The sequence below is a fragment of the Mus musculus genome, chromosome 9, assembly GCF_000001635.26.
Source record: "Mus musculus strain C57BL/6J chromosome 9, GRCm38.p6 C57BL/6J".
NCBI lineage: Eukaryota > Metazoa > Chordata > Mammalia > Rodentia > Muridae > Mus > Mus musculus.
The window spans coordinates 52,553,120-52,574,949 of record NC_000075.6 but is presented as its reverse complement, the minus strand read 5'-3'; the positions used below and the strand labels follow the sequence as shown (position 1 = coordinate 52,574,949).

Below are 21,830 nucleotides of genomic sequence, written 5' to 3'. Positions count from 1 at the left end.
ATCTGAGATTTTATGGAAGACTGTGGCTTGTGAAAGGCAGTGTACCTGTGTCTAACACCCTGAAGGACAGTTACATCTATCTTTCTCACGACTTTTTTTTAGAGTTAATTCGGGTTCATTTATTTATACTCTCTATGTCATTTATTTAACCTCCCTATCATTATGAATGGAATATGGTCAATTCCTATTTTTTTTTACCTTCATGTCACACTCAAAGTCAAAGTCACCTTGTTATAGCAGTTCTTTCTGTCTCCATGCAGATCTTTATTTCAAATCCTTTCACAGAAGTCAGGCAGCTTCCAGAAACTACTATCCAAAATAGCACAACTCTCAAAGCAAATGTTGTTCTAATAATGGAAAAGCCTCGGACAAGAGGCCAGGGTAAGAATTAAGGTTGCTGAGGCGATAGCTAGCTTTCATATATGGGTTGTAATGATTTGAATCAAATCATTTTACTTCTGAGTTTCAATTTCCTCCTGCATCAGAGAATCAGGACCTCTTTTCTACAGCCAAGTGCTGATGGAGTGCAGTTGATGAATGTCCCCTCCGCTCTGGACTTACACATCTGCCTTTTCTAGCAGGGACTTGCTTTTAGCAAAAGTCCTCAGGGGCTCAGTGTGGCTCAGGTAAAAATTGCCTTTCATCTATTTCTTCCTTGCTTTCCAGATAATCCATGGCTAAAATTAGCAATGCTTAGTTCAGTAAAAAATATTGTTAGAGCAGGCAGCCATGGAAACGGCGTTTGAGCAGCTTCCCCTTCAGGGAGCTGCCTTTTGCAGGCTATGCTTTGTTGCTGATTAAATGAAAGTACCCACTGCCTGCGAAGCTGGTGTTTGAAATTAATTTAGACCAAAAACAGATCCTTCAAGAGACCCCACCCCATATTTTCCATCCTTTCATTTTTACCAAAAAAAAAAAAAAAAAAAAAAAAAAAAGAGGAGGGGATGTATAGAAATTAAGTATTGGGTTTGGTTTAACAGAGAGTGTGGGAATCTGTTGACCTTGTACACTGCCTGCACTTAAGGTGTTTTTATTTGTTTGTTTGGTTGGTTGGTTGGTTTGGTTTTCAGTAGCATCGGTGCACAATATCATTCATACTAATGAATATTTTTCTTCTTTCTAGCACTTTTAAGTTTACACGAAGCTTGCACGCCTACTGCTACTGTAAGTGTCGTAATCTGTCCAATGAGACAAGAGCCTGACGAGATTCTCTCACTGGTGTCTGAGGAGACTGAGGCTCAGTCAGGTTTGCCGACTCAGCGAGGCAGGGAAGGAGCAGAGCTAAGGGTTCACACCTGTCATCTCTGCATCATCATCCTGTTCACACTTCCTACTCTATCTTCCAGGTACCTGGGGTGTCACACTGAATTGCCTAAGGATGGTATGTTCAGAGGTAGACCTGACTCCCCATGGGCAGGTGTACCTGGCTAAATACTCATTTGCTTAACTCCTACTCTCCCAATCTTTCCCCCTTAGAGGGCAGAGTTCTGGTGGCTTGGGCAGGAGCCAGTATTTAGATTCTCCATTCTGATCTGCCTGACTTCCCTTCATAGATCTGCCCTCTAAATCTTTAATCTGCTCCAATTTCCAACATTCAATTTATACTAATTATTTTTGCAGGGGTGGGGGTGGGGTGGTCGTTCTTTTTGTTTTGGTTTAGCTTTTGGTTGTTGTTACTGCTGTGATAAAATATCCTGACAAAGCCAACCCATGGTGGGAGTTGCTTATTTTGTCACACAGTTAAGGGGTATAAACCATCATAGCCGGGAGTCACAATGGCAGGAGCTTGGTCGAGGCTGTTACATCCACAGTTCAGGAACAGAGCAGGATGAATACTGTTGTTTGACTCATTTCCTCCTTTGTATTTGGTCAAGGACTCCAGCCTATGGAATGGTGCCACTGACAGCCAGGGTCTCCTCACCTCCATTAATTTAGTCTAGATAACAGTCTCAGAAGCTTGTCTCTTAGGTGATCCTGGATATCTTGATATTGACCATCAGTCGTAACTCTCACACCACCCATCCATCCTCATCCTTCTGGCCTCCAGTCTGATAAAGCGTCTAAGGAGCCAATTTATCTAACTATGCTTCTAGAGCCTAATGAATTCATAGCTCATACGGCAGGGGCTTCTGCCTTTCAACAGACACTGTAATTGCTTTGGCTCCTTAATGTAAATTCGACCAAGAACGGGCTTGCCAAATGTAAAACCAGATCCAGTTAGACAACTTTAAAGCTTAGTGTACATAACAAAAGAATTATAGAGGAATTGAAGACAAATGGAGAGTGCCAGGAGCCCAGCATAGTCTTAAAGTTGAAGGAGGGAATATTGTGTCCTCTCTTCGTGATTGGCTGCTGCATATTAACATTCCTTCTCAGGTACATAGAGCTATTTAAGTTGATTCGTCTGGAGCTGATTGGCTTAATTTCATTGAATTATGTTGGCAAGGTGATGGTGGTTTAGGTTATAATTAGGCTGGTAGCACTTTCAGGAAATCAGAATAACTAGAATTTGGGTCATCTGGCTCTGGGCAGTGATGATTAGGGTATGTTGAAATGTGGCCTCAATTTTTATGTTCTTAATCATGATTTAGTCTCTATATTATTTAGTAGGACCACAAAGGAGCTTTGAGGGCTATGGGCATAATAAACTATTTTTGTCAACATTTTTTACCTTTTGTTGTTTAGTGGGACACCCTCAGTAAACTGTGCTTTATATTATTGGAAGGCTTTACAGTTGTTGTAAAGCTGAACATTCCTAGACTTTATTTTGCCAGTGGCCTGCTCCCTTCTCACTCTGCTGTAATACATGTTTCTGGGGCTTCCCAAGAACCTCTGGGGTCGGTGTGTGGTTTCTGTTTGCAGAAGCCACTGCCTTCTGGCCGTGGTGGTGGGCTCTCTTCTCATCTTCCTGGGCCTGAGCACACAGCATTTTTCAAGAGATGCACAATGGGTTATGAGGTTGGGAGACACTCACACAGAGCTTTTTTCTGTGTCTAGAATGCATCTGATCCTGCCGTATTGGAGTTTCTTTCTAGTGTATATATGAGACTCCCTTTCAAAAATAACTGGGAGACATGAATTTTATGGTTTTCATTGTTTGAATATTCTTTAGACTATGATTTTCTGTAAGGGCTTTGTGACATAGGACAGAGCTGTACAGAGGCTGGACATGGGCTTTGGATGGAAAATGGTAATAGATTCACTTCCAATAACCAATAACCACAATACACAGAGATAAGTGTAGTCTTCACTCTGTGTCAAGCAAACTCCTCCTGAAAACGACAACAACCCAAATTGCAGTGGAGGAACACTTTCATACTTAAGGCTCAGGGAAGACTATGGAAGAGAGGGCCAAAGAACTGTACGAGCCAGAGGTTTCAAACATTTTGCTATGAGATTAAGTCTCCTAATAACACTAGAATCTATAGCCATAAAGTCTCACCAACATACCCCTCAGATGTGAGCTAACAAGCACACCACCAAAGAACGTGACGAATTGGATGGGGAAATCCCACAAGGCCTCAGTCCTACACAAAGAAACGCAGGCAACTGAGGAAAGCTGGGGGCAGACATGGTCTTCTGAAGGACTGCACTGGTTGCTTATCCAGTGCCAAACAGTGAAGCTGGGAAACACACATGAGCGTTCTGCTGATTGAGAAGGTTATATTTAGAAATTTAAGTGTATATAGAAATGTATCTATGTGTGTTATAGCAATTAGTATAAAAATTGGTTACGAATTTGGAGCAGAGAAGGGATGGCTGTGTGGGAAAAGTTTGGACGGTGAAAAGAGAAGGGAGAAATGTTATAATTAAATTTATTTTCCATAAACAAAAAATGAAATACAGACACAAAAGAGGAAGGAAATTATGTCACTAATGATACAGAGTCTTTGCTATGCACCTGGCACATAACAATCACTGAAACCACAGGAGACTGAAATCTTTATCAACTCTGTGTTTAGAGAATTCTGAAGCTCAGAACAGTTATAGATCTAGCTTGAAACTACATACCAAAATCTGAAATGTCGGGACTCCCTAATGTTCTTTGAATTTAGACCTACGGTTATACATCATTCCCACTCTAAGTTACTACTCTATTGGACGGAGAAATTCTGTAATGTGAAAGATATATTTCCACGTGGCCAAAATAAACAGGTGTAAGGTGTTTTTAGTTGGAGTACCATTCCAAGGCCATTTCATGCTAGTTTTACACTGAGATTATCATCAGTGAAAGGCCCCATGAGAAAGTTATTTCATCCCAAGACAACTGTGAGATGTTTGACTTCACAGTAGTTAAATCAGCCATCTATTCACCAGCAAAGTACTGAGGAAGTCCTGTGTGCCAAGTACTGTCCTTTATGCTGGAGTACTCTAGAGACCAAGAACTTCCTATAGTATCCATCTTCAAGCACATGGTTCATCCTTCATTATGTTTGAAGCAGTCCCTGGGGTCAACTTATGAACGACTCTGTAGCTCCATTTGATGGATGGGAATTAATTCAGAAGACAGGAGTAATCCATTCAAATGTCAAAATTCACTGAATAAAATAAAATTTCTATAAAATGAAGGACTTTCTGGAACACTACAGAGGAGGATTAGAATAAGAGACTAGATATAAGGAACCTTGTTAGGAGACCAGAGGCCATTTTTGTGTAGGAAACTCCTGTGCTATAACCTTGGTGGTGGTTTGAATATGCTCAGCCCAGGAAGTGGCAATACTAGGAAATGTGGCCTTGTTGGAGTGGGTGTGGTCTTGTTGGCAGAAGTATGTCACTGTAGGGATGGGCGTGGAGACCCTCTTCCTAGCTGCCTGGAAGCTACTCTTTTCCTGTCTGCCTGTAGAACTCTCAGCTCCTCCAGCCCCTGGATCCAGCCATGCTCCTACCTTGATCATAATAGACTGAACTTCTGAACCTGTAAGCCAGCCTCAATTAAATGTTGTCTCTATAAGAGTTGCCTTGGTCATGGTGTGTGTTCATAGCAGTAAAACCCTAACTAAGACACCCTTCCCCACCAATGGAAGAACATGAAGATGTCCCTACTGCTAGAAGGACCTGTGGTTATGATCTGAACATGCAGAAGTGAGAAGTGATGTAAAACATCACCCTCCCCTGCATAGACACTTCATTTACATCTCCACTGGGGACAGGAATCTCTCTTTTCTACAGTCTGCCTTTCTCCTGCTATGTTCTCTGAGAACATACAAATAAAAACATACAAAGGACATACAATGGCAATGGGGGAGTTTGTGAAAATAGAAGATAGGCTGAGGATCCCATGAAATGGCATAACATGTGGAGATTTGAATGAGAGTTGTTTCCATAGAATTACATATTGGAATAACTGACCCTCAGTATGTAGAAATGTTTGGGAAGGATTAGGAGCTGTGAACCTGTTGAAGGGGATGTGTCTGTGGGTGGGAGCCTTTGAGATTTTAAAAAGACTAATGCCATTTCTACTTCTTTCTGTCTCTGACTCTCTCTGTATCTCTGTCTCTCTTTCTCGGTCTCTTTCCCTTTCTTTCAGCCAAACTCCTGAGAGTGTAATTGGCGAAACCAGCAGAATGGAGGACAGACACTGTAGTGTTGGGCTGGTGTCACACTATGGCTGTGGGGTGACATCTGAGGAGCATATTAGGAATGTACCCGAGTAGAAAGGAACCCACGCTGGTATTCAACTTGGAATCATGATGTTTTTCATATACTTGATTTCAGTCTGCCACAGTGCACCAAGACTCAGGCTGCCAGGGATCTGGACTCTCATGTCAAGCATAGCCTCCTCCCCATGGACGTCCCCTGACAGGCCTAGCACCTCTGCCCCAGTTCTGTCCAAAGCTTCCACGCACGCTCACCCAGACATTTCTTTCTGTTGTTGATTTGACTCTGAGCAGACCTGTGAGGATTCGTCTGACCCCTCTGCCTGTCAGCCCAGCCTCCATTAGAATGAGTGAGAAAGAACTTCAAAGAGAGAAAGAACTTTTGGAAAACTGTGAGCTGGACTTCCTATCACAGAAAACAACCCTGTGTCAACAGTGTAGCATCCGAAGTTACGGGAAAGGTGACAGAAAGCAACAGTGCTCAGCTACTTGAGTGCCATGTTTCTCTGGCTAGTGGAAGGGCCTCCCTCTACTCGTTTGTACAGTTCTGGAGAAGCCCCAGTGGATTTGGGAACTTGGGTTTTGCATCCCAAGTCAACAGAATTAAAATAGCAAGTGGCACTAATGGAACTCACTAGCAAGCCACACTTGCCCAGACACTTCTTAGAATGTAGCGGATCCACATCTAAGCTGTTGTTCAGTGTTGTTTCAATAATAGATTTCCTTGTTCACCAAATCTTGAATTGAACATTTTAAGTATTCAAGCTTGTTTGTGCACATCTGCAAATAAGCAAAAATGTATTCTTTCTCAATTCAGCAGCCTGAACAAACACCCAGAACTTAGGAATTCTTACTGTTGTGGCTTTCTTTCCATAAAATCTCACCTGCCCCATTCCTTACCACTGATAGATTATACCAACATCTGGAATGAGGTCTTTTTTTATCATTCTGTTTACCTGGTGGTATCCTGCAGACTTGAAATGCAATGAGGCTCTAGGTCATGTTTGCCAAATGCAACTGCATACTGCCATTACATGATTTGTGAGACTAAGTTTTAAAATGTCAACACAGCTTCTCCCTGGACCTATCTTGAATACTTGCAACTGAACTCTAGTTATCATGTTGTAAGGAGGCCTAATCCACCTGGAGAAGCCACGACAGTACTTCTATGAGCCCCTGTTGAGAAGCTGAGTTTCTACCTGTGAGCCTATATTGGTCTCTGGGCATGAGTAAGCCTGTCTCACACCTTTGAACCAGTCCAGTATGGCCTGTAAGGCAGATTTGTCCTGCTGAGCCTCATCCAAATCATTCATTTGTAAACTAAACAGATGGTTGTTGCTCTATTTAACAAATTTGGGGTGGTTTGTTATATGACACTACACACCCAGGAAAATACCTATTATCTCTTCTGTTGTGATTCATAGGCAAGTTTTCTCCTTCTAACTGGACTCTACATTCCTTAGAATTTAGGGTTTTTCCCAATCTAGATTTCTAGAATGCTCTTCCATATCATACTACATTTTAGTCAATATAAGTCCCTTGCTGCTCTTATGCATGGCCACATATTTTTAATCTTCCTATGCTTGCTAGTGCTATGATGCAGTGTGTATCCATGGATTCTATTACGTGCTTACCTAAAATTTACTCGGTTTTGAGACCTATCCATCTAGAATGTAGCAATTCCTCTGTCAAGAGAGATATCACCTTATGCCATCTTAGAGTGATGCAGATGGCTTCCCTCATCAGGATCACAAAGGTCAACTTATGTCACTGTGAGGTTTTCACAGGTGCTTCTCTATTTCCAAGCTGTGATATCTGTCTTAGATCCAGTTACAAGGAACATAGTGATGGGGCATCTACTTCCTGCATTCTGTGTACTCTGTATGAAAAATAGAGCAGAAAAAATGGCAGATCCATTTCTTCTCTGATAAGACCACTAGTCTAGTGAGAGAAATAAAATAATCAAGCAAATCACAAACTTTTAATGATATTAAAAAGTTTGAAAATCATTCTCTATTAGGTAGTTTAAGTATAATGGCCAATCCAGAACTTAGTGTGATCTCCTGGAGTTTTTTGTTTGTTTGTTTTGTTTTGTTTTGTTTTGTTTTGTTTTGTTTTGTTTTGTTTTGTTTTGGTTTGGTTTGGTTTGGTTTGGTTTGGTTTGGTTTGGTTTGGTTTGGTTTATGGTTTGGGAATTAGCGTTAGAATCCCATCAGTCCAGTCTCTGTTCTCTTTTCTTTATTTTCTTCAAAGAATGAATAAATGCAACCTTTTCTGACTCACAATCTTGTTTTTACTGGGAAAACATATAAATGTTACCTTATCCCTGGGTACACAGCAAGCATTCAACTAATTCATGTATTTTGTTTCCAGCCTCTCTCAGTTTACATGGAGCCCAGTCCTTGGCTTGTTCTCACCCAACAGCCTTAGCCAGTTGTAGGTGTATGTCCTCTTCCTGAGCACAAAGTTCCCTCTCTGGCACTGGGTAGCATTTTCCAAGAGGAATACATATTTGTGCCACTTGGATAGGAAGGAAGACCTCACGTTTTACAAAGCTAATACCTCACTATATAACCGCATCAAGGCTCAGGGTGGTGGCACACACCAGTAATCACTGATCTTCAGGCTAGTGTAGTCTACTGAGTAAGAATACATGCTCCCTACCTTCCCCCTCCTCCCAGTGTCAGCCAAAGTGACACTTTCTGAAGGCGAATGAGGCTATTATTAACACTCTTGTTGTCTCCAGATTGTAGATTCTGTGAGTTCGTCTTTTCTTAAGTCGGAGCACCCTATATTTGAACTTTACAACACATGTCACAGCTGAGAATTAAATCTTGTTTTTTTTAACAGAAACCTCTTCTATTTGATAGCCACCTCAATGAAGTCAGGCTTGGGCACACACAGCTGCTCTGACCACCATCACCATGTGTCTGCCATGCATAACACACTCAGTAATTGTTTACCAGGTTAGTGATGGGGGAGCACTTTTAGTGGCATATGGAATCCCAGAGAAGGAGTGAACTTATGAGAGTGAGGTAATTTCTTTCCATTATTTAATAGCCTCGTGACCATTTCCAAGAACAGTGAGTGTGTGTGTGTGTGTGTGTGTGTGTGTGTGTGTGCATGTATGTGTGACTGTGGCCTTCCTTATTAGACCCAGAGTTAAGATGGAAGTTTTATTTGCCAATACTTGCTCTGAACAAAAGTGTCCACAATGACTGTGGATGGTATAACCAATGTCATGTGTTTCAGTCAAACTAGCCAGTTGCTTCCAGCTGGGTCTATAATAGCTGACTCAAAAAAAGAAACTGACAATTTCAGGAAGTTACAGCTGGACTGACTGCTTTCCTGGGACAGTCATGCTGTGCTTCCAGAAGCCTCCCAGGGAGGTAAAAACCCCCAGGCCTTTGAATCTGTGTGGCATACAGAATTGTAACCTAAAAATAGTGTACCTCCCCACTGTGGACAGGCCCTTTCTCCCAACACATCCTTAGATGCTCTCACTGATTAGAAATTCACTGCCAAAGGCTTGCAATAAAATACCTTCTTGGAAGAATGAAGCCAGACACAGTGATTTAAAAAAAAAAAAAGTAAAGCTCAGAATATGCATAGCCAACACTTGCCACTTGCATTAGTAATTACCCTAGCAGCATGAAGCCCAAGCTTCCACAAAGTGTAGCTAAATAAACACCATGCCTATTATTATTATTATTATTATTATTATTATTATTATTATAATGTAAAGTTGGGCTAAGTCAGAAGTGATACACTTGCTAACCTAAAACTATGATGATCAGAAATTAGTCTAGGCCATAGTTTTAACCCAGGTAATTTGGCTTACATAGACTCTCATACATGCCTTTTGTATTTTAACACATTAGCTGTGATTCTACTTACAAAGTTAGACAGGTCTGCTAGCCTGAGAGTAGTAAGAAACTCAGGGAGAGTCAGTATCTGCTCCCCAAAGGATGCCGTACGCAAATTGAATAAATCCTGTTTCCCCTTTGCTGTGTCTGATATTGTTCATGTGCAAGATCCTGGGAAAATTCGTTCAGTTCTGTTTCTCTTTTGTTGCAGATGTATAAGTACTATTAGCATGAAGCAGAGAGGAAAAGCAAGACTAATGTGCCTCATTTTCTCATAAAAACTTTCTTCTGAGGAGACAAAGACATTCTCTTCATCCAGCATGCAAAAATGTTCTTTGCAAGTTTCTGTGGCATTCTCTTGGCTAATGAGATTGGAAGATTGTGCCCACTGCTAGAAGCATATCTTAGGCTTTAAGTCGTATTCTGCAAATGAGGACTAACAGGGGCTCTCATGGTCCTTGCTTAATAAGACATCTTCTAACATTTGTACCAGAACCACAGACAACGCTTATACAATAAAACCTTTCATTTACTAGGTGTTACATTTGGCACTGTGGAAGCAGGAAATCTAATGAAGGAGGCCTTCTGTTTCTAGCCAAGATGGTGGAAGCATGGATAGCCTAATAAGCCCAAAAGGGTGTGTGTGTGTGTGTGTGTGTGTGTGTGTGTGTGTGTGTGTGCATGTGAAGTCCAGAACAGCATGCCAGGTGTCTTTCTCTGTTCCTTTTTGTATTGTTGCTCTGAGTCATGGTCTCCTACTAAACTGGAAGCTTGCTGCTTCAGCTAGGTTGACTGGCCAGAGGACTTGAGAGATTGATCTGTCTCTACCCCTCAATACTGGGGTATCAGGCACATGAAACCAAGCCTGGCTTTTTTATATGTGTGCAAGGATTGCAAACCCAGATCCTGATCTGATCCCAGAGTTCACTATTCTTTGTCATCTTCCCAGCCCAAGATGTTGGACCTTTTGTGATGATGGATAGTGATCTCTAGGATGTGGAAAACAAACCGAGACACATAATTGCTTCAGATAAATAGTGCCTTAAGAGAATTTCCAGGTGGCATCATGAAAGGAAAACCCAGGAGAACCCAAAAGACTCTTGGAGTGAGAAGATAAAGCTGGAAATTCTGGAAGATTAAGATCATTAGAATTGGTAAGACAGTTTACTGGAGATTGGGCAGCTACCCAAAGAAAATCCAGAAATCTGTAGGGGCCCCCTCTTTCAGTGTTTTCTGAAGTAGTTATGAGTGCATGTGTACGAATAACCTGCCTATGAACGAGGAGATGAACTACCTGAGAGGAAAAAAAATAACAGCATTCAGCATCTTTTGCTTACACAGGGCTGGGCATATGATGTGCCGGTTACAACATCTAACCAGGAAAGGCTTGGAACTCCTGGGGCATGGTGTAGACTACAGAGAGGGCTGCCTCGGTACCAGGGAACAGCACTGGTTTGGCCACTGCCATGGCCCTGCCTAATGAGTCTCACAAGTAAGAATATAAAATACAAAATTATTCAACATTCAGTGATAAAAAATTTATAATATTTGGCAGTCCATATTAAAAAATCTCCATAATGCAAAAGAAGTGTGAAAATCCGGCTTTTGTTGCGGAGAACAGTCACCTGTGGGTCTCTTCCAACCCTTCTTATCGTTCAGTAGAGGCTTGTTACAAAGACCAAAACTGCTTCTTCCTTGTTGTCTGACTTACTACCTGGCCATATGATCTCATGCATGTTCCCTCTAGAATACCATCCTTCACAATATGACAGAGCCAAGGATGCCTATCCATGAGGCCAAACTGAAGATTTTTCCTGAGCTAGAGCCAAAGCCTTCAGACTTCCAATGTATGAGCAAAACAAATTTCTTCTTCTTCTTCTTCTTCTTCTTCTTCTTCTTCTTCTTCTTCTTCTTCTTCTTCTTCTTCTTCTTCTTCTTCTTCTTCTTCTTCTTCCTCTTCTTCTTCTTTTTCTTCTTCTTCTTCTTCTTCTTCTTCTTCTTCTTCTTCTTCTTCTTCTTCTTCTTCTAATAATAATAATAATAATAATAATAATAAATAATGCTGTCTTGTGTGTTTGACAACAGCAGAGGAAATTAGACAAGTACCATGGATATTTGTTAGACCAATATTAATATAATGAGATACATTTTTAAAATATTTTTTAAAAATTAAGTTCCAAAGCACATCAGTGAATCGCCCATGTGTAAGACATGGCTAGCCTAATGCATGGGTAGCTAGAATCCAAAGTTCCTCAAACTTTAGAAGTTGATAAATTCACAGATATAAAAATGCTTAGTAAATTTTAAGTATAAGAAATGTGAAAAAAAAACCTTTAAAATAGGACATGACAAGCAAAACAAAAAGCTCAAAACAAACAAACGAAACACAAGAACCAAATAACAGTCTGTGCTCAAGAGCAGAGATTAAGATGTCCTGTGAAACACTCTAAGCAGGAAGACCTTGAAGTCAGATTTCCATAGAGTTGAGAAGAAACGACTGGAAGAACGCGAAGATACACAGAATCCCATTGACATCACAATGTTTCCTTGTGAAGTGAGGCTTTCCTCAGATTTTAATAAGTAGAAATAACAAGCACTGCTGACAGACCTGAAGGATAAGAAATGAAAGATGAAGACTCATGGACTGAGGGAGAGGATGACACCTTGAAACATAAATGTATCCAAACTGAAATGTATCGAAACAGAAATGTATTGAAACATAAAAGTATAGAAACAGAAATGTATCGAAGTGAAGACCAAATAACAACTTACAGGAGTGTTTATTTCCTTTTCATTTGTTTCTCTCTAAATAACAACAACAACAACAAATAAACAAAATAAGTTTATAAGACTAGATTGATACATGGGTCACTTAGTTATTCAGTGTAACTAATGGCAAACTTTGCTGCTATAACTGTGCTATATTATCATCTGAAAGCCATCTTGAGAACCTATATGTATACTCTAAACCTTTAGAACCCAGAAAAATAGCGATGAATTAGAACAAGAAGAAAAATGATAATAATAAAGATTAATGGTGCGCAGACTTCAGACATCTGTGAAGAGGAAACCTAAACAGAGGAATTGGCTCTATCAGCTTAGCCTGTGGACAAACATGTCTGTGGACCATTTTCCTGACTGCTAATTGATTCAAGAGTGGCCCTGCCCACTGTGGGCGCTGGCTCTTAGGCTGATGAACCTGGGCTGGGTAAGAAAGGCAGTAGAGAAAAGCCCAGGGAGCAAGCCAGTAAGCAGCACTCCTCCCTGGTCTCCACTCCAGTTTCTGCCTCCAGGTTTCTACCCTGACTTCCCTTAGTGACGGACTGGGATGTGTAAGGAAAAGTCAAATAAAGCTTTTCTTCTCCCCATCCCCAAACCTCAGTTGTTTTGTTACAGCAGCAAAGATGCCAACTAGAGCAATAGAAAATAATGAAGTACAACACACCCACAAAGGACTGAAAGCACAATGGAAGTAAAAATGTTGTGCCCCTGTGAGGACTACTCCAGGAATGCTTAGTCACTTAAAATTCAGAAACCTATGTCTATTATGTTAACAAAGCAACTGGGCTCTGTTTATGTTATCACTGTCTGTCTTTGTCTCACTATCTCTGTCTGTCTGTCTGTCTGTCTGTCTCTCTCTCTCTCTCTCTCCCTCCCCCCTCTCTCTGCTATGATCCAGGATAACGACTATAATGTCATTTATTTCCTTCTCTACTTACAACCATATACTGGCTAATTGAGGTCTAAAGACTGCTATTTCATAAATGTTTATTGCATTGACCTATTTCTGTTTCTGCTGTCTGTGCTCTTGGGAGAAATCTTTGCCCAAATAAATGTTCTCAAGTATATCTCCTCTTACTTCCCCTGCAAGTTTAGTGTTAAGAGTTAGACTGAGTATTTAATCTTCCTTAGTTGGTTTTTATACATGGTTTAAGGAAGAACCTTATTTAATTTTCATAAATGTGATTATGCCGTTATCTTGATGCATCATTTTTTTTTAAGATTTATTTATTTATTTATTACATGTAAGTACACTGTAGCTGTCTTCAGACCCTCCAGAAGAGGGAGTCAGATCTCATTACGGATGGTTGTGAGCCACCATGTGGTTGCTGGGATTTGAACTCTGGACCTTCGGAAGAGCAGTCGGGTGCTCTTACCCACTGAGCCATCTCACCAGCCCTTGATGCATCATTTTTTAGTTTGAGACTAGCCTGAGGAGATAGCCAGTGCTTAAACATTTGCCCTCAAGCATGAATGCCAGAGTTCAGATCATGAAACCCAAATAAAATGCCAGATTGGCTTGGTGGCTCATCTACAGTTCCAGCCCTAGAAAGTAGCCTTAGAGCAAGCTGGTTAAAGAGACGAGCTGTGTGTGTGAACTCTGGGCTTGATGAGAGATTGCTTCGTGAATAAAGATGATTCTAGTTACCAGCCATGAGCCTCCACATTAATACACACACATACCCTATAGATATAAACATGCATAACACAAGAGAGAGAGAGAGAGGGAGAGAGAGAGAGAGAGAGAACAGATGACAGTAGAAAAATGACTCTTCCTACGGAGTCTGTGAAGACTGCTCTCTCTAGGAAATTTTATTAACATCCTATTGACCAGAATGTGGTCCTAGCCATCCCCTTACTTTTAGGGTGAATAAGTGCTTTAACTGAGGCACATTGCTATCTTGCATAGGCAGAAGATAAATGAGAGAACACTTGATATGTGATGCCAACAATCTCTGTGTGTGATACTCTTTCTCAGCCTTTTGATTTTTCTTCTGAATGCATATAGCTCATGTGCTAGTTAGGTGTCTATTGTTGTGATCAAACACTCACCCAAAGCAACTCTGGGAGGAAAATATTCATTTGGCTTATAAGTTTCTGTCTGTTAGGCAGGAACATAGAAGCAGGAGCTGAAGCAGAGGCCATGAAGCAGAGACTGCTTGCTGGCTTTCTCCCATTGGCTTCCTCAGCCTGTAGTTTGTATCTCACTCTGGACTCTCTGCCTGGAGGCAGCACTGCCACCAGTGGTTTGATCCCTCTCACATCAATCAAGAAAATGTTCCAGGGACAATCTGATGGAGGCACTTTCCAAATGAGATTCTGCTTCCTAGATAACTCTAGCTTGTATCAAGTTGCCAAACAAACAAACAAACAAAAAACCAACAGATAAGCATGGCTCACTTTGCTCAAATCAGCAGCATAGATGCCACGAGTCCACAAAAGTTATCTAGATTCACTTATAAATATATTATGAAACCTTTGTATACCCAGACTTACGGTAGAGTATTGTTATGTCTGCGTTATAGACTGGAAACGAAGCTCAGACACATTACAGACATTGACTGTAGCTCCTTAACTAGTGAGTAACAAAACAGAGTTAGGATTCAGAAGAAAAGTTTGTCAATAACTCATGCTGCCTTGTGACCAGAGAATCAAACAATCAAAAGGAAATAAGCACGCAGCACTTAGTCAGCACACATAAAACTCAAAATTGATCAAAATGGAGGCACTCGAGTTACTCAGACAGAATAGTCAGCCAGGAAATTGCCTTCTATATCCAGAGGTTTACATGCAAGTTTTGAGTGTCTTCTGAGCTTAGTTCCAATATGACCGAGCTTGAACGACCTGTTGCCAATCAAGCAGCAGGGTGACATTTCTGACTGGGTTGACTCACTGGATGTTCCGATGTCACTTATGGACAGCCTGAAGGTAAATGAATCTTCATTCTTCTATTTCCTAGATCCCAAATGGACATAGCCCCATGACAGGTAAAGCCTTGGCACAAATCTTCTAGTGACCATGTGGACACCATGGTTCTACGTTCTTCCCTTTCTGGCAGAGCCAAGGCAAGATCCTGTTCTGCGTCGTTCCCCAGAGGAAGCAGTGGCAGAGTGCAAATAAATACATTTCATTAATATCAACATACAGCTTGCAAATTTCATCACTGGGGGCTTGGGGAACATTTTTGATACTGTTTATTTTGCACAGTTTCTGAAGTTATTTTTACCATTCTTCTTAATGAGTAGGACATGCATAGAATAGAGTTTGCTTTTGCATAATGCACACTTGTTTAAAGCTATGTTATTTCTTGGAAAAATGAGAGTTTGAGACCTTAAAAATGTAGTAGGAAATGGACTAGTTTATAATCAGATTGGGTTCAGCATAGGTCTGGAAAGCAGGTCCTACAATATTTTCATCCTGTCTTTTTTTAAAGAAAGTAATGTGGATGAGTTCCCACTGCTGTTGGTGAAGCCAGGAAGCTCTCCCCATCGTTACCTAGTTACTGGCGTGTCTATAATGATCACTTCTCAAAGCAGTACCCTGCATTGTTTATTTGAGTGACAGAAGTGACAAGAACTCCCTTTCTTGTGTCTGATACCTGTTGAGACTAATCCTTTTCGAGTGAAGGTTGAGCCCTGAGCTACAGAACAGAAATTCCTCCATGAATTTGTGCCAAACTGGAGAAGATCTGTATATAAATTCAAATAGAATACTTTGCTTTTGTGATCCAATGTAGGACCAGGGTAGCAGATTAGAAATGAACATTGGGTCCACAGACTTTTCATGAAAGACTCTGCAAATCAGCTGGATACACAAAACAGCTCTGGGTGTCAATGTTTCTATGTAGATCAAGAAAAGTTAAAGCTTTTTCTTGATGTGTGAATGTTTCATTTAATTCCGTGTTTTCCTTACTGATGGAAAATGAAAAAAAAACCAACAACAAAATAAAATGAAACAAAACAGAAGAAATATCTCTACAAGAGTCTCAATTTTGGTTTTTGAAGACATTGTGCATACCAGTCTTTACAACCCTCCTCCATAGACTGTGACTTATATTTGACAGAGAAAGAAAAAATTGAACTTGTGAGTGGTGAGGGCACTTGTGCATGGAATCAATTCAACAGAAGAATCAAAAGTTAGGTGTAATGGCCCATGCTTTAGAAGTGGAGACAGGAGCAACACAGTTCAATATCATCCTAGCTATATAATGAGTTTGCAGCTATCCTGGGCTACACAAGGTCTTGTCTTAAAGTCTCAAAAAAGGGGGCAGAGCAGGAGGAGAAGTCTGAGCAGGAGGGGGAAGAGGAGGAGGAAGAGGAGGAGGAGGAGGAAGAGGAGGAGGAGGAAGAGGAGGAGGAGGAAGAGGAGGAAGAGGAAGAGGAGGAGGAGGAAGAGGAGGAGGAAGAGGAGGAGGAAGAGAAGGAGGAAGAGAAGGAGGAAGAGGAGGAGGAGGAAGAGGAGGAGGAGGAGGAGGAGGAAGAGGAGGAGGAGGAGGAGGAGGAGGAGGAGGAGGAGAATCTGTGAACAAGGCCAAGAAACTATTTCCCTCCTTTTTTATTGTGATTTCTGTTGGGAAGCAGGGAGACCCAACCCATAAATTTCCTCACTATATGGTAAGAGTTGATATAATATCTCTTATGGTAAAATGAGGAAATAAACCATAAGATATGGATGATGACATTTCTATTTTCTTCTAGATGAGTCCTTGAAGCCCCCTATGGTTCTAGGGGGATGGATAGGTTGAAGGTCATTGTGAAACAGGGTATCCAGGAGCATGTAGAATCACTGTAACATATGGGAAAAGCAAAGGAGAGAAATGAACGAGTCTGGGACAAGGAGTTTGAGGAGCATCTGTGTAAGTGTGACAGCAAGGTGGGAGCATTGCCTATGCTCTACAGTCTCATGGCTGTTGGAGACAAATGTTAGACCACTGGTGGGAAAGACTTTCTTGTAATTACATTGCATCTCAAAACCAGGGTATTCTATTTCCTATGGTATTGACAGAGATGCACAGATCCTCTGAGAGGCTGGAGAGAGGGTTTCTGTACCCGGTAAAGGAGGTAACATCTATTCACCTCACCATTATTCTTTGGTTACACACCTTGATGTGAGCTACCAGTGGTGAGTGCATTGGTGTGACTGGCTGTCCTTGGAGTGAAGAAAGGAAAAATGAATCAGAAGGGATAACAGTAGGACTAGGCAAGGTTATAGGATGCAGAATGGAAATCAGGGTGGAGTCTAGGACTTATTTAGCTTCATGCCCATGATCAGCACCTGTCACCTCTTCTGCACATATGGAAGATACTACATATTTGTTGGCTCTCTCAAAAGGAGTTAAAACTTTAAAAAAGATGGAATTGTAATAAGTGGAGAGGACTGAAAAGTAATTGTGTACACTGTAGAAAACTGTGCCTTTTGTTCTGTGCACACAGCCACTACCCATTGTGGAGGTCAAAATACCTGTGGTGATAGGCTTGGTGGCACATGTCTGTAACTTCAGCATCTGGGAGGCTGAAGCAGGAGGATCACTGAAAATTTAAGGCAAGCCTGTGCTACATTGCACCAGGCTAGTCAGGGTAATATGGAAAGCTTTTGTCTTAGAAACAATAACAAAGGTAGCATTTGTGTCTAAATAGAAAGATGCCTTAGAATCACTGATGGGAGACAGATATGAGAAAAAGGCAGAATTAAGCCTAAACACGGCCTTTATCAGTAAAGACACAGAATGGAAGGAAGTACTTTATGGAAAACCTGTCTGGGTATTCCAGGAATGTCATTCCCCAAATCCCACAGGCTGGATCAGGGTACCAGAAACTCCTTAAGCATATCTTTCTATATTTTGCCACTGTGACTTGCAATAGGGATTCCCAGCTCTCTGAGTGAATGGCTGATTTCTAAATCAAAGGTTGCAACCTATAGGTGGGTCAGTGGTCTACCAGATAGACAGGTATCTAGAATTTAGGATTCTTCACTCATGATTAGTCTAGCCAGTCAATTTTAGAACTGTTAGATTTTGCAAAATTGTTCTAGTTGAATTTGAATTTCACAAAAATAACGGATCATTCCCCAGCACATTATGTTACAAATGTAGCATGGAGTGTTACAAATATCACACAGATCACATAAATACAAACTGTATTTCCACTTATCTGAAATTCAAACTTAGCTAGGGCAACTGTGATTTGTTTTATAGCTGCCTTCAGACTGCAGCTCAGGAAAACTTGTGTGGTAAGGAAGAGGAAAATGTAAGTAATATAAGATACACAGAGGCACAAGAGGAAATGGTTCACCAATAGGAAACAATATTCTTCCATTTCTAGGAAAGAATGAAGCACAGCTCAGGCCGTGGAGCAGATGCCATGCCTAGGGGAAAAACTGCAGCAGCCATAATAGTGGCACGGTTCTTAAGAAAATATGTGTGTCCCTGTGCCTCTCTCTGTTTAAGGGACATACATGTGAGTACCAGTGCCCCTGAAGGCCAGAAACAAGAGCTGGGTGCTGGAGGGGAAGTTAAGGCAGAGGTGAGCTGCCCCACGGGTGACTCGGGTCTTCTGCAGGGGCAAAAAGTGCTCTTAACCACCGAGCAACCCTCTAGCCCCAACATCCTGGTTCTTTGTGGAATCTGTTGAGGTCATCTTAAAATTATTCCTCAGGCTTCCTACTTCTCCACCATTTAGTGCAATAAACCCCAACACAGAGTGAGCTGGGGTGCATCCCTGTTTCTGCAGGAGAGACTGTCAGAGCTACCGCCACTATTATTTACCTCCTCAGTGTTTTCCCTGCTTTCTTACTATAAAACTCTGTTTTTAGTGGAGGCTATAAGATAATGATATGTTCTGAGTCAAGGGCAGTGACAGGCTTTTATTTTCACTACCTGTCTCAGAGTGAGAGTGCAATATGACCTGATTCTCAACAATGAGACCTACATTGGAGCCTTTCTGGGCAGAGTTCCTGGGAAAGCTTTACCTTTCACAGAGAAAAAGGGAGAACTGCTCCCAAGGACGCCTCTCTTTTCACAGATAAAAACTGATATGAATGGTCGTTGCCATCATGCAAACACGATAAAACAAATCCAAAATGATAGCTCATTTATTGCTTAGTAGCATCATTAGGCTGCTGAAGAGGTACCAGCAACCACTTCACAATGTTTTTCTACTTTGTTCTACAGCTGTTTCTCAATTAAGATAGGGTTATATTTCAATGAATATATAATTGATTGAAACTCTCATAAACTGAATATGTGTTTAACAAATCTAATCTTACGGAACAGCATGGCTGAACCAGCCTACGTTGAACATAAAACATGTTTTCTTATGGCTGAGTAAAACCGTCTCACACAACCCTGTTTCTATAGAGAACTGCTGGATGGTGGGCCTGGCTTATCAACTACCTGGCAACAAAAAACTGTGAGATCCCAACAATTTGTCCTTGTGGTTCTGTGACTGACGAGGAGCAGAAACTCTATGCATGGCTCATTATTGACAGAGTATCATACTGCATACTGCTGCCTAGGAAAAGATTAAAATTCATCATCTAAGGTACATTTTCTACTGGGTGCATAGTGCTTTCATGTCAATTCGAGTGTCTACTACCTGCAGCTAAATTCTAACTCAATAATCAAATAGAAGACTGATCGTGGGATCCAGAGAGCAAAGGACACTTGAAGTTTCATGGAAAATCATAAGAAGATAGGATCATTCCCCAAATATGCTATGAGCGTTTGTGGCTACATAACTCTTGTTAGAATTGCTTCTATGCAGAACGCACTCTCTGTCATCCATCTCTACTTGGATGAGTTCTTTTATCCACTTTTACCTTCTTTCTCTTAATCAGCATGCTTCCCTTGTTGCTTGGAGTCTGGTGGTATTTACAGGATGAAGTCTGAAGCATGTACTTCTTGCTAGGGGAAAGCAGCCTTCTTTCCTACTTGTTTTTTGTGCTGTTATGTATCAACATATCTAGTTATGGAGAGGTAAACTTCTGAAGGGCAAACACTGTTCTCAGACTCATGGGCTTTGTTTGTTTATAACCTTGTGCTTTCTTGGGACTTTTTGTTTGTTTGTTAAATTTATGTACATCCCAAATGCTGCTCCCCCTCCCGGAGTTCCTCCTCCAAATCTCCTCTATTTCCCCTCTGAGACAGTGGGCCCCCTCCACACCAGGAAGTCCTCAACCCTGCAGTCCATTTAGACTGGACAAGGTTTAGGTTGAAAGTTTTGTGGATGGGTTAGTGTCCTTATCCCTCCACTGGGGTTCTGCCTGACTATAAAAGGTGTCCCTTTGAGTTCCATGCCCCCACTGTTAGGCATCTAAAGTCACTCACATTGGCTTCTGGAAGCCTCCCCCATCTTAGAACTCTGAGATATTCTGGAAATTTCCCCTATGCCCCCAAGCCAGGCAGCTGCAGATTTCCACTCATTCTCCTGACCATCTGAGCTTCTCTCTTGTTTCTCCTCACACCTGATCCTGCCTCTCCATTCCCCTCCACTCCCCTCTCCCACACAGTTCCCTCTCTATCACTGTCTCCTCTATTTTGTTTTGCCTTCTAAATGTAATTCAAGCATCCTTCCTTGGGTCTTTTTTCTTGTTTAACTTCTTTGGGTCTGTGTGGTGCATCATGGGTATTCTGATCAATGGAATAGAACTGAAGACCCAGAAATAAACTTATACACCTATGGACACTTGAGTTTTGACAAAGAAGCTAAAACCATACAATGGGGGAAATAAAAGCATCTTCAACAAATGGTTTGGTCTAACAGAATGTCTGCATGTAGAAAAATGTAAATAGGTCCATACTTATCACCCTGCAGAAAACTTAAGTCCAAGTGGATCAAGGACCTCAAACAATAAATCTAATAGGAGAGAAATTGGAAAGCAACCTTGAACACATTGGTACAGGAGACAATTTCCTGAGCAGAACAGCAATGGCTCAGGCTCTAAAAACAACAATTGATAAATGGGACCTCATGAAACTGAAAAGCTTCTGTAAGGCAAAGAATACTGTCAATAGGACAATATGGCAGCCTACAAGATTCGGAAAAGATCTTCACTAGTCCTACATCTAACAAAGGGCTAGTATCCAAAATATATAAAGACCTCAAGAAGTTAGACTCTAAACAATCAAGTAACCTAATTAAAAATGGGGGTACAGAGCTAAGCAGAGAATTGTCAACAGAGGAATCTCTAAAGGCTGAGAAGCACTTAAAGAAAAGTTCAACATCCTTAATCATCAGGGATATGCAAACCAAAATGTCCATGAGATTCCACCTTACATCAATCAAAATGGCTAAGATCAAAAACTGAAGTGACAGCAGATGCTGGCAAGGATGTAGAGAAAGAGGAACACTCCTCCATTGCTGGTGGGATTGCAAACTTGTACAACCACTCTGGAAATCAGTCTTGGGGTTTCTCAGAATATCAGAAGTAGTTCTACCTGAACACCCAGGTATATTGGTCCTGGGTATGTACCCAAAAGATGCTCTACCATACCACAAGGACACAAGCTCCACTAAGTCCATAGCAACTTTATTCGCAGTAGCTAAAATCTGGAAACAAGCCAGATGTCTCTCAAATGGAGAATAGATAC

At 41.2% G+C, this 21,830-nt stretch overlaps 1 long non-coding RNA gene across 2 annotated transcripts in view; it reads left to right on the top strand.

Moving 5' to 3' along the window:
- The first annotated feature begins 365 nt into the window (after positions 1-365).
- Positions 366-21,830, top strand: part of Gm33210 — a 44,618-nt gene continuing 23,153 nt past the window's right edge. Inside the window, exons 1-3 of one of the 2 annotated variants that reach the window (XR_379386.2) lie at positions 366-626; positions 1,124-1,346; positions 5,528-7,882. This is a non-coding gene — a long non-coding RNA (predicted gene, 33210). Of the gene's footprint in view, positions 627-1,123; positions 1,347-5,527; positions 7,883-21,830 lie in introns of those variants that run through there. The other variant, XR_870746.1, reaches the window with a different exon arrangement.